This window comes from Temnothorax nylanderi, unplaced genomic scaffold, assembly GCF_030848795.1.
Source record: "Temnothorax nylanderi isolate EJ_2023f unplaced genomic scaffold, tnyl_v1.0 TNYL_tig0760_pilon, whole genome shotgun sequence".
Lineage (NCBI taxonomy): Eukaryota > Metazoa > Arthropoda > Insecta > Hymenoptera > Formicidae > Temnothorax > Temnothorax nylanderi.
Window position 1 is genome coordinate 34,404 of NW_027249822.1, and position 13,578 is coordinate 47,981.

Here is a 13,578-nt window from a genome sequence, read left to right on the forward strand (position 1 = left end):
TTGTGCACTGTGATTGATCTTTAATTTCTGAAGAGACTTTGATAAATTCTACATTCGAATAATTTCTCAAATAATTTATCCCCAAATTTTAATAAATTAACGAGAAATAAAACTCTTCAAATTATACTTACTGGAAGTGCAAAAAGAGTTGTGCACTGTGATTGATCTTTAATTTCTGAAGAGACTTTGATAAATTCTGCATTCGAATAATTTCTCAAATAATTTATCCCCAAATTTTAATAAATTAACAAGAAATAAAACTCTTCAAATTATACTTACTGGAAGTGCAAAAAGAGTTGTGCACTGTGATTGATCTTTAATTTCTGAAGAGACTTTGATAAATTCTGCATTCGAATAATTTCTCAAATAATTTATCCCCAAATTTTAAAAAATTAACGGGAAATAAAACTTCAAATTATACTTTCTGGAAGTGTACAAAGAGTTGTGCACTGTGATTGATCTTTAATTTCTGAAGAGACTTTGATAAATTCTTTTCTTTCTCGCCGTATCTTCATGTCTGAAGAGTCGTGACATTATGGTCATGTACAGTGGCGAACCACCGTCTTCCAACAATGGCGGTCTTCCGCTTCTCGGAGGTTAGTCCTCCGGAAAATTTTACGCTGAATGAAGCCATAATGTTCTCTTGGGATAAATGTGAAGGTGGTTTCCCGTTTCCTTCCTTCATGGACCAACGGTTTAACGTCTCTTTCCGAAAGACGGTAGCGCCGATATCTCCTCTTTCCCCATCATACCCGTCAACGGGGCAGGTGAGGGCGAGTCCCCTCTTAGGAGGGAGAAATCGACTTGATGGCGTCCCCCGAAAATTCCGAGGAGGCGCACATCCTGTAGCCCCCGCCGCCTGCTACTAGACCCACCACGAATCACCGGGAAAAAAACCCCACCAGGATTTTGTGTACCCGGCTGGGATCGAACCCGGATCACCGGAGCGTGAATCCAGCGTCTAGCATAGGAGACCACTGACTCGCTAACATAAATTCGAATAATTTCTCAAATAATTTATCCCCAAATTTTAATAAATTAACGAGAAATAAAACTCTTCAAATTATACTTACTGGAAGTGTAGAAAGAGTTGTGCACTGTGATTGATCTTTAATTTCTGAAGAGACTTTGATCAATTCTGCATTCAAATAATTTCTCAAATAATTTATCCCCAAATTTTAATAAATTAACGAGAAATAAAACTCTTCAAATTATACTTACTGGAAGTGCAAAAAGAGTTGTGCACTGTGATTGATCTTTAATTTCTGAAGAGACTTTGATAAATTCTGCATTCGAATAATTTCTCAAATAATTTATCCCCAAATTTTAATAAATTAACGAGAAATAAAACTCTTCAAATTATACTTACTGGAAGTGTAGAAAGAGTTGTGCACTGTGATTGATCTTTAATTTCTGAAGAGACTTTGATAAATTCTGCATTCGAATAATTTCTCAAATAATTTATCCCCAAATTTTAATAAATTAACGGGAAATAAAACTCTTCAAATTATACTTTCTGGAAATGTAGAAAGAGTTGTGCACTGTGATTGATCTTTAATTTCTGAAGAGAATTTGATAAATTCTGCATTCGAATAATTTCTCAAATAATTTATCCCCAAATTTTAATAAATTAACGAGAAATAAAACTCTTCAAATTATACTTACTGGAAGTGCAAAAAGAGTTGTGCACTGTGATTGATCTTTAATTTCTGAAGAGACTTTGATAAATTCTGCATTCGAATAATTTCTCAAATAATTTATCCCCAAATTTTAATAAATTAACGAGAAATAAAACTCTTCAAATTATACTTACTGGAAGTGCAAAAAGAGTTGTGCACTGTGATTGATCTTTAATTTCTGAAGAGACTTTGATAAATTCTACATTCGAATAATTTCTCAAATAATTTATCCCCAAATTTTAATAAATTAACGAGAAATAAAACTCTTCAAATTATACTTACTGGAAGTGTAGAAAGAGTTGTGCACTGTGATTGATCTTTAATTTCTGAAGAGACTTTGATAAATTCTGCATTCGAATAATTTCTCAAATAATTTATCCCCAAATTTTAATAAATTAACGAGAAGTAAAACTCTTCAAATTATACTTACTGGAAGTGCAAAAAGAGTTGTGCACTGTGATTGATCTTTAATTTCTGAAGAGACTTTGATAAATTCTGCATTCGAATAATTTCTCAAATAATTTATCCCCAAATTTTAATAAATTAACGAGAAATAAAACTCTTCAAATTATACTTACTGGAAGTGCAAAAAGAGTTGTGCACTGTGATTGATCTTTAATTTCTGAAGAGACTTTGATAAATTCTGCATTCGAATAATTTCTCAAATAATTTATCCCCAAATTTTAATAAATTAACGAGAAATAAAACTCTTCAAATTATACTTACTGGAAGTGCAAAAAGAGTTGTGCACTGTGATTGATCTTTAATTTCTGAAGAGACTTTGATAAATTCTGCATTCGAATAATTTCTCAAATAATTTATCCCCAAATTTTAATAAATTAACGAGAAATAAAACTCTTCAAATTATACTTACTGGAAGTGCAAAAAGAGTTGTGCACTGTGATTGATCTTTAATTTCTGAAGAGACTTTGATAAATTCTGCATTCGAATAATTTCTCAAATAATTTATCCCCAAATTTTAATAAATTAACGAGAAATAAAACTCTTCAAATTATACTTACTGGAAGTGCAAAAAGAGTTGAGCACTGTGATTGATCTTTAATTTCTGAAGAGACTTTGATAAATTCTGCATTCGAATAATTTCTCAAATAATTTATCCCCAAATTTTAATAAATTAACGAGAAATAAAACTCTTCAAATTATACTTACTGGAAGTGCAAAAGAGTTGTGCACTGTGATTGATCTTTAATTTCTGAAGAGACTTTGATAAATTCTGCATTCGAATAATTTCTCAAATAATTTATCCCCAAATTTTAATAAATTAACGAGAAATAAAACTCTTCAAATTATACTTACTGGAAGTGCAAAAAGAGTTGTGCACTGTGATTGATCTTTAATTTCTGAAGAGACTTTGATAAATTCTGCATTCGAATAATTTATCAAATAATTTATCCCCAAATTTTAATAAATTAACGGGAAATAAAACTCTTCAAATTATACTTACTGGAAGTGCAAAAAGAGTTGTGCACTGTGATTGATCTTTAATTTCTGAAGAGACTTTGATAAATTCTGCATTCGAATAATTTCTCAAATAATTTATCCCCAAATTTTAATAAATTAACGAGAAATAAAACTCTTCAAATTATACTTACTGGAAGTGCAAAAAGAGTTGTGCACTGTGATTGATCTTTAATTTCTGAAGAGACTTTGATAAATTCTGCATTCGAATAATTTCTCAAATAATTTATCCCCAAATTTTAATAAATTAACGAGAAATAAAACTCTTCAAATTATACTTACTGGAAGTGTAGAAAAGAGTTGTGCACTGTGATTGATCTTTAATTTCTGAAGAGACTTTGATAAATTCTGCATTCGAATAATTTCTCAAATAATTTATCCCCAAATTTTAATAAATTAACGAGAAATAAAACTCTTCAAATTATACTTACTGGAAGTGTAGAAAAGAGTTGTGCACTGTGATTGATCTTTAATTTCTGAAGAGACTTTGATAAATTCTGCATTCGAATAATTTCTCAAATAATTTATCCCCAAATTTTAATAAATTAACGAGAAATAAAACTCTTCAAATTATACTTACTGGAAGTGCAAAAAGAGTTGTGCACTGTGATTGATCTTTAATTTCTGAAGAGACTTTGATAAATTCTGCATTCGAATAATTTCTCAAATAATTTATCCCCAAATTTTAATAAATTAACGAGAAATAAAACTCTTCAAATTATACTTACTGGAAGTGCAAAAAGAGTTGTGCACTGTGATTGATCTTTAATTTCTGAAGAGACTTTGATAAATTCTGCATTCGAATAATTTCTCAAATAATTTATCCCCAAATTTTAATAAATTAACGAGAAATAAAACTCTTCAAATTATACTTACTGGAAGTGCAAAAAGAGTTGTGCACTGTGATTGATCTTTAATTTCTGAAGAGACTTTGATAAATTCTGCATTCGAATAATTTCTCAAATAATTTATCCCCAAATTTTAATAAATTAACGAGAAATAAAACTCTTCAAATTATACTTACTGGAAGTGCAGAAAGAGTTGTGCACTGTGATTGATCTTTAATTTCTGAAGAGACTTTGATAAATTCTGCATTCGAATAATTTCTCAAATAATTTATCCCCAAATTTTAATAAATTAACGAGAAATAAAACTCTTCAAATTATACTTACTGGAAGTGCAAAAAGAGTTGTGCACTGTGATTGATCTTTAATTTCTGAAGAGACTTTGATAAATTCTGCATTCGAATAATTTCTCAAATAATTTATCCCCAAATTTTAATAAATTAACGAGAAATAAAACTCTTCAAATTATACTTACTGGAAGTGCAAAAAGAGTTGTGCACTGTGATTGATCTTTAATTTCTGAAGAGACTTTGATAAATTCTGCATTCGAATAATTTCTCAAATAATTTATCCCCAAATTTTAATAAATTAACGAGAAATAAAACTCTTCAAATTATACTTACTGGAAGTGCAAAAAGAGTTGTGCACTGTGATTGATCTTTAATTTCTGAAGAGACTTTGATAAATTCTGCATTCGAATAATTTCTCAAATAATTTATCCCCAAATTTTAATAAATTAACGAGAAATAAAACTCTTCAAATTATACTTACTGGAAGTGCAAAAAGAGTTGTGCACTGTGATTGATCTTTAATTTCTGAAGAGACTTTGATAAATTCTGCATTCGAATAATTTCTCAAATAATTTATCCCCAAATTTTAATAAATTAACGAGAAATAAAACTCTTCAAATTATACTTACTGGAAGTGCAAAAAGAGTTGTGCACTGTGATTGATCTTTAATTTCTGAAGAGACTTTGATAAATTCTGCATTCGAATAATTTCTCAAATAATTTATCCCCAAATTTTAATAAATTAACGAGAAATAAAACTCTTCAAATTATACTTACTGGAAGTGCAAAAAGAGTTGTGCACTGTGATTGATCTTTAATTTCTGAAGAGACTTTGATAAATTCTGCATTCGAATAATTTCTCAAATAATTTATCCCCAAATTTTAATAAATTAACGAGAAATAAAACTCTTCAAATTATACTTACTGGAAGTGCAGAAAGAGTTGTGCACTGTGATTGATCTTTAATTTCTGAAGAGACTTTGATAAATTCTGCATTCGAATAATTTCTCAAATAATTTATCCCCAAATTTTAATAAATTAACGAGAAATAAAACTCTTCAAATTATACTTACTGGAAGTGTCAGAAAGAGTTGTGCACTGTGATTGATCTTTAATTTCTGAAGAGACTTTGATAAATTCTGCATTCGAATAATTTCTCAAATAATTTATCCCCAAATTTTAATAAATTAACGAGAAATAAAACTCTTCAAATTATACTTACTGGAAGTGCAAAAAGAGTTGTGCACTGTGATTGATCTTTAATTTCTGAAGAGACTTTGATAAATTCTGCATTCGAATAATTTCTCAAATAATTTATCCCCAAATTTTAATAAATTAACGAGAAATAAAACTCTTCAAATTATACTTACTGGAAGTGCAAAAGAGTTGTGCACTGTGATTGATCTTTAATTTCTGAAGAGACTTTGATAAATTCTGCATTCGAATAATTTCTCAAATAATTTATCCCCAAATTTTAATAAATTAACGAGAAATAAAACTCTTCAAATTATACTTACTGGAAGTGCAGAAAGAGTTGTGCACTGTGATTGATCTTTAATTTCTGAAGAGACTTTGATAAATTCTGCATTCGAATAATTTCTCAAATAATTTATCCCCAAATTTTAATAAATTAACGAGAAATAAAACTCTTCAAATTATACTTACTGGAAGTGCAAAAAGAGTTGTGCACTGTGATTGATCTTTAATTTCTGAAGAGACTTTGATAAATTCTGCATTCGAATAATTTCTCAAATAATTTATCCCCAAATTTTAATAAATTAACGAGAAATAAAACTCTTCAAATTATACTTACTGGAAGTGCAAAAAGAGTTGTGCACTGTGATTGATCTTTAATTTCTGAAGAGACTTTGATAAATTCTGCATTCGAATAATTTCTCAAATAATTTATCCCCAAATTTTAATAAATTAACGAGAAATAAAACTCTTCAAATTATACTTACTGGAAGTGCAAAAAGAGTTGTGCACTGTGATTGATCTTTAATTTCTGAAGAGACTTTGATAAATTCTGCATTCGAATAATTTCTCAAATAATTTATCCCCAAATTTTAATAAATTAACGAGAAATAAAACTCTTCAAATTATACTTACTGGAAGTGCAAAAAGAGTTGTGCACTGTGATTGATCTTTAATTTCTGAAGAGACTTTGATAAATTCTGCATTCGAATAATTTCTCAAATAATTTATCCCCAAATTTTAATAAATTAACGAGAAATAAAACTCTTCAAATTATACTTACTGGAAGTGCAAAAAGAGTTGTGCACTGTGATTGATCTTTAATTTCTGAAGAGACTTTGATAAATTCTGCATTCGAATAATTTCTCAAATAATTTATCCCCAAATTTTAATAAATTAACGAGAAATAAAACTCTTCAAATTATACTTACTGGAAGTGCAAAAAGAGTTGTGCACTGTGATTGATCTTTAATTTCTGAAGAGACTTTGATAAATTCTGCATTCGAATAATTTCTCAAATAATTTATCCCCAAATTTTAATAAATTAACGAGAAATAAAACTCTTCAAATTATACTTACTGGAAGTGCAAAAAGAGTTGTGCACTGTGATTGATCTTTAATTTCTGAAGAGACTTTGATAAATTCTGCATTCGAATAATTTCTCAAATAATTTATCCCCAAATTTTAATAAATTAACGAGAAATAAAACTCTTCAAATTATACTTACTGGAAGTGCAAAAAGAGTTGTGCACTGTGATTGATCTTTAATTTCTGAAGAGACTTTGATAAATTCTGCATTCGAATAATTTCTCAAATAATTTATCCCCAAATTTTAATAAATTAACGAGAAATAAAACTCTTCAAATTATACTTACTGGAAGTGCAAAAAGAGTTGTGCACTGTGATTGATCTTTAATTTCTGAAGAGACTTTGATAAATTCTGCATTCGAATAATTTCTCAAATAATTTATCCCCAAATTTTAATAAATTAACGAGAAATAAAACTCTTCAAATTATACTTACTGGAAGTGCAAAAAGAGTTGTGCACTGTGATTGATCTTTAATTTCTGAAGAGACTTTGATAAATTCTGCATTCGAATAATTTCTCAAATAATTTATCCCCAAATTTTAATAAATTAACGAGAAATAAAACTCTTCAAATTATACTTACTGGAAGTGCAAAAGAGTTGTGCACTGTGATTGATCTTTAATTTCTGAAGAGACTTTGATAAATTCTGCATTCGAATAATTTCTCAAATAATTTATCCCCAAATTTTAATAAATTAACGAGAAATAAAACTCTTCAAATTATACTTACTGGAAGTGTAGAAAGAGTTGTGCACTGTGATTGATCTTTAATTTCTGAAGAGACTTTGATAAATTCTGCATTCGAATAATTTCTCAAATAATTTATCCCCAAATTTTAATAAATTAACGGGAAATAAAACTCTTCAAATTATACTTACTGGAAGTGTAGAAAGAGTTGTGCACTGTGATTGATCTTTAATTTCTGAAGAGACTTTGATAAATTCTACATTCGAATAATTTCTCAAATAATTTATCCCCAAATTTTAATAAATTAACGAGAAATAAAACTCTTCAAATTATACTTACTGGAAGTGCAAAAAGAGTTGTGCACTGTGATTGATCTTTAATTTCTGAAGAGACTTTGATAAATTCTGCATTCGAATAATTTCTCAAATAATTTATCCCCAAATTTTAATAAATTAACGAGAAATAAAACTCTTCAAATTATACTTACTGGAAGTGCAAAAAGAGTTGTGCACTGTGATTGATCTTTAATTTCTGAAGAGACTTTGATAAATTCTGCATTCGAATAATTTCTCAAATAATTTATCCCCAAATTTTAATAAATTAACGAGAAATAAAACTCTTCAAATTATACTTACTGGAAGTGTAGAAAGAGTTGTGCACTGTGATTGATCTTTAATTTCTGAAGAGACTTTGATAAATTCTGCATTCGAATAATTTCTCAAATAATTTATCCCCAAATTTTAATAAATTAACGAGAAATAAAACTCTTCAAATTATACTTACTGGAAGTGCAAAAGAGTTGTGCACTGTGATTGATCTTTAATTTCTGAAGAGACTTTGATAAATTCTGCATTCGAATAATTTCTCAAATAATTTATCCCCAAATTTTAATAAATTAACGAGAAATAAAACTCTTCAAATTATACTTACTGGAAGTGCAAAAAGAGTTGTGCACTGTGATTGATCTTTAATTTCTGAAGAGACTTTGATAAATTCTGCATTCGAATAATTTCTCAAATAATTTATCCCCAAATTTTAATAAATTAACGAGAAATAAAACTCTTCAAATTATACTTACTGGAAGTGCAAAAAGAGTTGTGCACTGTGATTGATCTTTAATTTCTGAAGAGACTTTGATAAATTCTACATTCGAATAATTCTCAAATAATTTATCCCCAAATTTTAATAAATTAACGAGAAATAAAACTCTTCAAATTATACTTACTGGAAGTGTAGAAAGAGTTGTGCACTGTGATTGATCTTTAATTTCTGAAGAGACTTTGATAAATTCTGCATTCGAATAATTTCTCAAATAATTTATCCCCAAATTTTAATAAATTAACGAGAAGTAAAACTCTTCAAATTATACTTACTGGAAGTGCAAAAAGAGTTGTGCACTGTGATTGATCTTTAATTTCTGAAGAGACTTTGATAAATTCTGCATTCGAATAATTTCTCAAATAATTTATCCCCAAATTTTAATAAATTAACGAGAAATAAAACTCTTCAAATTATACTTACTGGAAGTGCAAAAAGAGTTGTGCACTGTGATTGATCTTTAATTTCTGAAGAGACTTTGATAAATTCTGCATTCGAATAATTTCTCAAATAATTTATCCCCAAATTTTAATAAATTAACGAGAAATAAAACTCTTCAAATTATACTTACTGGAAGTGCAAAAAGAGTTGTGCACTGTGATTGATCTTTAATTTCTGAAGAGACTTTGATAAATTCTACATTCGAATAATTTCTCAAATAATTTATCCCCAAATTTTAATAAATTAACGAGAAGTAAAACTCTTCAAATTATACTTACTGGAAGTGCAAAAGAGTTGTGCACTGTGATTGATCTTTAATTTCTGAAGAGACTTTGATAAATTCTGCATTCGAATAATTTCTCAAATAATTTATCCCCAAATTTTAATAAATTAACGAGAAATAAAACTCTTCAAATTATACTTACTGGAAGTGCAAAAAGAGTTGTGCACTGTGATTGATCTTTAATTTCTGAAGAGACTTTGATAAATTCTGCATTCGAATAATTTCTCAAATAATTTATCCCCAAATTTTAATAAATTAACGAGAAATAAAACTCTTCAAATTATACTTACTGGAAGTGCAAAAAGAGTTGTGCACTGTGATTGATCTTTAATTTCTGAAGAGACTTTGATAAATTCTACATTCGAATAAATTCTCAAATAATTTATCCCCAAATTTTAATAAATTAACGAGAAATAAAACTCTTCAAATTATACTTACTGGAAGTGTAGAAAGAGTTGTGCACTGTGATTGATCTTTAATTTCTGAAGAGACTTTGATAAATTCTGCATTCGAATAATTTCTCAAATAATTTATCTCCAAATTTTAATAAATTAACGGGAAATAAAACTCTTCAAATTATACTTACTGGAAGTGTAGAAAGAGTTGTGCACTGTGATTGATCTTTAATTTCTGAAGAGACTTTGATAAATTCTACATTCGAATAAATTCTCAAATAATTTATCCCCAAATTTTAATAAATTAACGGGAAATAAAACTCTTCAAATTATACTTACTGGAAGTGCAAAAAGAGTTGTGCACTGTGATTGATCTTTAATTTCTGAAGAGACTTTGATAAATTCTGCATTCGAATAATTTATCAAATAATTTATCTCCAAATTTTAATAAATTAACGGGAAATAAAACTCTTCAAATATACTTACTGGAAGTGTAGAAAGAGTTGTGCACTGTGATTGATCTTTAATTTCTGAAGAAACTTTGATAAATTCTACATTCGAATAAATTCTCAAATAATTTATCCCCAAATTTTAATAAATTAACGGGAAATAAAACTCTTCAAATTATACTTACTGGAAGTGTAGAAAGAGTTGTGCACTGTGATTGATCTTTAATTTCTGAAGAGACTTTGATAAATTCTGCATTCGAATAATTTCTCAAATAATTTATCCCCAAATTTTAATAAATTAACGAGAAATAAAACTCTTCAAATTATACTTACTGGAAGTGTAGAAAGAGTTGTGCACTGTGATTGATCTTTAATTTCTGAAGAGACTTTGATAAATTCTGCATTCGAATAATTTCTCAAATAATTTATCCCCAAATTTTAATAAATTAACGAGAAATAAAACTCTTCAAATTATACTTACTGGAAGTGTAGAAAGAGTTGTGCACTGTGATTGATCTTTAATTTCTGAAGAGACTTTGATCAATTCTGCATTCGAATAATTTCTCAAATAATTTATTCCCAAATTTTAATAAATTAACGGGAAATAAAACTCTTCAAATTATACTTTCTGGAAGTGTAGAAAGTGTTGTGCACTGTGATTGATCTTTAATTTCTGAAGAGACTTTGATAAATTCTACATTCGAATAAATTCTCAAATAATTTATCCCCAAATTTTAATAAATTAACAAGAAATAAAACTCTTCAAATTATACTTACTGGAAGTGCAAAAAGAGTTGTGCACTGTGATTGATCTTTAATTTCTGAATAGACTTTGATAAATTCTACATTCGAATAATTTCTCAAATAATTTATCCCCAAATTTTAATAAATTAACGAGAAATAAAACTCTTCAAATTATACTTACTGGAAGTGCAAAAAGAGTTGTGCACTGTGATTGATCTTTAATTTCTGAAGAGATTTTGATAAATTCTGCATTCGAATAATTTCTCAAATAATTTATCCCCAAATTTTAATAAATTAACGAGAAATAAAACTCTTCAAATTATACTTACTGGAAGTGCAAAAAGAGTTGTGCACTGTGATTGATCTTTAATTTCTGAAGAGACTTTGATAAATTCTACATTCGAATAATTTCTCAAATAATTTATCCCCAAATTTTAATAAATTAACGAGAAGTAAAACTCTTCAAATTATACTTACTGGAAGTGCAAAAAGAGTTGTGCACTGTGATTGATCTTTAATTTCTGAAGAGACTTTGATAAATTCTGCATTCGAATAATTTCTCAAATAATTTATCCCCAAATTTTAATAAATTAACGAGAAATAAAACTCTTCAAATTATACTTACTGGAAGTGCAAAAAGAGTTGTGCACTGTGATTGATCTTTAATTTCTGAAGAGACTTTGATAAATTCTACATTCGAATAATTTCTCAAATAATTTATCCCCAAATTTTAATAAATTAACGAGAAGTAAAACTCTTCAAATTATACTTACTGGAAGTGCAAAAAGAGTTGTGCACTGTGATTGATCTTTAATTTCTGAAGAGATTTTGATAAATTCTGCATTCGAATAATTTCTCAAATAATTTATCCCCAAATTTTAATAAATTAACGAGAAATAAAACTCTTCAAATTATACTTACTGGAAGTGCAAAAAGAGTTGTGCACTGTGATTGATCTTTAATTTCTGAAGAGACTTTGATAAATTCTACATTCGAATAATTTCTCAAATAATTTATCCCCAAATTTTAATAAATTAACGAGAAGTAAAACTCTTCAAATTATACTTACTGGAAGTGCAAAAAGAGTTGTGCACTGTGATTGATCTTTAATTTCTGAAGAGACTTTGATAAATTCTGCATTCGAATAATTTCTCAAATAATTTATCCCCAAATTTTAATAAATTAACGAGAAATAAAACTCTTCAAATTATACTTACTGGAAGTGCAAAAAGAGTTGTGCACTGTGATTGATCTTTAATTTCTGAAGAGACTTTGATAAATTCTGCATTCGAATAATTTCTCAAATAATTTATCCCCAAATTTTTTAAAAAATTTAACCGCTCGGTTTTCGAGCTGTATTAATTTTTTAAACAATCATGCAACATTTCCAGTGTCGGGAACTCTTTAGAAAATGCTTTAGTATGTTCAGAACTATTCGAAAAATATTTTAGATGAGGGAGAAAATGCTTAAGATTGTAAGTGTCTTTTCTCTTTTTGTTAACTGTTATGATTGTTGTAGAAGGGACGCTGAGTCTGGAAGGGAGGAGCGACAGGAGACAGAGGAGACGAGACAGAAGGAAGATGAGAGGAAAAGCTTTCAAAGGAAAACTGATGGAAGGAAAGGGAGCGAAGAGCTACAGGAGCTAGAAGGAGCAGAAAGAAGGAAATTGAGGAAGATGACAAAAGGGTTAATAAGAGAAAGGGAGGGCGGGTTAAGTATAATCTTGTGAGGTCGCACAATGGCCAGGTTATTATGGGAACAAAGGTTTTGTATAGCAGAATTTGTAAAGGTTTTTGGGAACGTTTTTACTGAAAAAAACGCCTTTCCAACCCCGAAAGGAGAGTGAAATAAAGAGTAATTGATTGAAATTGATTGATATATAATTAAGTTAGCTTTAATTTAAAGTCATACTATCCTATATAACCTTATTTATCATGTCTTATAATTATCTCTTCCCTAAATAAACATTTTAAAACATATAGTAAGACTAAAATAACACTAACAATTCACTGTATAAAACATGTGGTTAGGTTAGGAATAGCCCTCGTCGGCACAGGTCACACAAGACTCGAATTCGCAGAGTCACAGACAAGCTTGGATAATGCGAAATACTGAGTATGCTCCACCGCAGCTTCGTCTCTTCTTTATATACTAGTACCCATGTCCAGAAATTTTTAAGGAGGTTTGTTGCGAGTGGTCGGGGGGGGGGCTAGGGAAAACTTGTGGGCGTGTTTTCGTCCCATAACATTAAATTAAAATAAACATCACTACGTCTTTTAATGTTATATCTGCTGCTTGAGAAACAACATCGATTTATATGGTAATAAATATTTTCTACTCTTATTAGTCATCTCAATATTCACATAACAATGTTTCCTCCGTCTTGTTAATATCCAACAATTCATTTAAATATATAAAAGTATGCTCGTTTCAAATGTTATGTATGTTATAAGAGAAGATCTAACAAAATATCACAACGACATTATCAAATATTATAACGAGTTATTCGTAACTTATTACATGAATTTATTTTCTAATTAATTGCGTTCTAACTATAGGACAGTGTACAATATAGTTTATGACGTTTCTTACTAGCGATATAAATTACATTTTTATATCCGGGGT

General features: G+C 28.7%; 1 long non-coding RNA gene across 1 annotated transcript in view; it reads left to right on the forward strand.

Moving 5' to 3' along the window:
- LOC139785232 (uncharacterized) overlaps nt 1-12,821 on the forward strand; it is a 46,577-nt gene extending 33,756 nt beyond the window's left edge. Inside the window, exon 2 of the long non-coding RNA XR_011721863.1 lies at nt 12,472-12,821. This is a non-coding gene — a long non-coding RNA (uncharacterized lncRNA). The remainder of the gene's footprint in view (nt 1-12,471) is intronic.
- The last annotated feature ends 757 nt before the right edge of the window (nt 12,822-13,578 follow it).